Here is a 3,339-nt window from a genome sequence, read left to right as displayed (position 1 = left end):
GCTATAATTTAAATTTTACATCATTGTAAAGAGCAGATGGTCTTTTAGCACCGTGCTCAAAGCTTAGGGAACAGATACTAATTAAGTCAAACATAATCATCATGTTTAGTATCCTAGAATACCTAACTGGATCAGGTGTGTTCAGCCAATCAGAAGCTGGGAGTGCAGGGCTGGCTGCAGAACAAGAAGGACAGTGGCCCTGGAGGACCAGGATTGGACACCCCTGCTGTAGATGACCCTCTGCTGAGACTGCCTGCAGCCTTCTATTCCTGTGGTGGCCTCTCAGCCTATGTGATGATTTAGCCACCAGATGGCAGAATTGCATCACTGAACACAGTCATGTTTAGTCCAAACCTAGTCCAGTATCTAGTGAACCTTAGGAGGCACTGGTAAAAAAAAAAAAAACACAAAGTTGACATTAATGAAAATGACATTTCTAAAGACACATAATTAGAAATGGGCACTCTAACATTTCATTTAGTAATTTTTATTCACAATAGCACTAGGAGACATGTATGTATTTCCTCTATAACCTGAACTATATTTACATCAGCCAGTATAATCAAAGAGATGCTGTACCAGTGTTTATGTCAGTTTATTGCTCACATTTGTCAGGAGAGAGATGTCAGAGGTACAGTATGTAGGTAGTCATTCAGAAACAAAGGTTTTGTTTGCCCAGTAAAATATTGATCACTTCTGAGCTCTGTTTGTTCAAGTAAAGTGCTTTCTTTAATAACCAAGCTTAAGGGATCTTAGAGGAAAAACATTTCTTTTTCAATTTTTTCACATTTGACCTGTTAAAAATGTGGTTTGTCATTACTCCTTATTGTATTATATAAGTAAAAGACGCTGCTGCTGCTGTTTGTTAGAGAATAGCAAGCTACTGCTGTCAAACAAAAATCACTGTACGAGGGTCATTCAATAAATAAGGTGAATTTTTCGGTATAAGGACTTTTAATACAGATAGAAGCTAACTTTTTTTTTATTTTGTTTTTTTGTTTTACTTCTTTTTCACATGGATTTAATTTCTTTTGCAAATTAAAAAAAACCTTGAGAGTTTTGGCGATTAACAAAGATGGCCGACAAAGAAGCATGCTCCAGGATAGAACAGCGGTCAGTTATCAAGTTTTTGGTTGCTGAAGGGTGCAAACTCGTTGAAATTCATAGGAGAATGTCAACTGTGTATGGTGCCACATGCTTTAGACAAAAAAATGTCTACTAGTGGGCTAAATTGTTTAAAGAAGGACGGAGCAGTGTTGAGGATGAAGCCAGGCCTGGGAGGCCTACAGAAGTGAGGTCTCCTGAGGTGATCAAATCAGTCAATGACCTCATTCAGTCTGACAGAAGGGTGACAGTGGATGACATTGCAAGGACTTCGAAGAGAAAAGAAAACTTCCCAATAAGTAAGCTTCTATCTGTATTAGAAGTCCTTATACCGAAAAATTCACCTTATTTATTGAATGACCCTTGTACATAAAGTTTATCAAAGAACAGCTTGACCCCCCACAGCAATGCTGAGTAAACATGTGACACATGTTTAAGATAATGATAAATCCAGGATTTATTTGGATTTATCATAACATCTACCATAGGTATGCTAAAACTAAGCTCAAAAACACAGATAAATGACCTCACTACATCACAGTGGATCAAATTGTGCACTATTTAAAACTTAATGGTTCATCTTTTCAGCCTATTAACGTGTTAAAACCTAAAAAGCTAATTTTACTGTGTTAAGTTGTCTTCCTTACCTTTCTGTGCTGTCTGTTAGCCTTGTTTCTATCATTTACACTATTCATTTACACTATTCATTTACACTATTGTAACCCTCATTAAAGTGATTATTGTGCAGCAGAAGAGTAAGAATGCCTAGCTTCAATTAGTGGTGCAGACCTAAGCTCAGCTCAATCACAAAGAAAGTGAAAACCTTAATATAAATAAACATTGTAGCGAATGTACCAAATGGATCTCATGCAGACTGTTATTTAACTGTTCAGCAATATTATCATCACTATCATCATCATCATGCACTTTCCACTTTTACTCCTGTGAAAAATTGCTTGATGAATAGGCGCTTCAGACAGCTCTTTAGCAAATTTAATGCATCTTGCATGGTGGATCTGGGTTGCTTGATCTATAAAATGGCAACATTGATCCTGGAGGTGGCTCTCAGCCTCATGAAGTTCTCATGCTCTGCTGGTCTGAGAGCTCCTCTTGTTCTTGTTGTAATTGCCTGTGAATAAAACAGTTAGCAATGCTATGGACAGAACCGTCATATGCAAACAGGAAAAAATATCCGACCATAAGAAATTAGCTATGCTTCCAGAACTGGCAGAAACTTTTGTATTTAACAATTATGACTGTATCTTTTTTCTTCTGCCATACTAAATACGGTGAGCTCACAAAAAGGACAATTAAATGAGGTGACTTGAATGTAGAGATCTTGTTTCCTACTCTTCTCAGATCTTCTTAATAACCTCTATGTCAACCAGTAGAAAGATCAGGTGTTTACCTGCCAGGGGACCTGCAGGCCTTGGTGTGATGTTATCCATGAACCGGAAGTCAAATGTGGTTCTTAACCCATCTGAACACATCTGTCTTTCTTTGGGACCCTGCTGAAATGCAGAGCCCCTGTAAACCAACAGCTTATCCACCATGCCCACTCATAATCTTGATTACTGAGTTTTGGCTATGGTGGCAAAAACATCCACCCACAATTGAAACTGGATGTTGAAACTGTATGGAAAGAATTCCAACCATTAGAAATTGGATTAGATTTGAGCTAACATTAGTGTTTCACTTGGTTAATAAGAACTCTGTGCTTTCTGATAAAGAAGCAAAAAGACAACAGCCAATTTAGCAGCATAATTCTGTTGAGTATGGAACACGCTTTACAAGAGGAGCAAGACAAGAGGCTGAGTTGCACATTGTATAAATCAGTGTGACATAGAAAGGCATTTAACATTATTGGGGCTATGCCTTAGAGTGGTATTTTACCTGTGTAACAATTACCAAGTATCTGCCTAAATCTTCATTATTTCAATGAGGACTTGAGTTTTGCAAAATCTGTTTGTGGTATGTTTGTAAATAAATCTATTTAATCAAATGATCGGGGAAATGTGTATTCCAGCACAGGAATACTATACACACTGTACAGAGATGTTCAGTTGCTCTTGCATTAGAAAAGTAAATATGTGCTAGGTAAAATATTTTGTGTGAAGTAGAGACCAGTGTTTTTAGGCCCCACATTTCTCCTTACTTTGACGCATACAGTATGTTTTCTGTTTTAAAGAACATGCTTGTTGCTGTTTTTGAAGATGAAGATGAAAGTCATGTTGT

The sequence above is a fragment of the Anabas testudineus genome, chromosome 7 (assembly GCF_900324465.2).
Source record: "Anabas testudineus chromosome 7, fAnaTes1.2, whole genome shotgun sequence".
NCBI classification, from domain to species: domain Eukaryota; kingdom Metazoa; phylum Chordata; class Actinopteri; order Anabantiformes; family Anabantidae; genus Anabas; species Anabas testudineus.
This window is presented reverse-complemented; position numbering follows the sequence as displayed.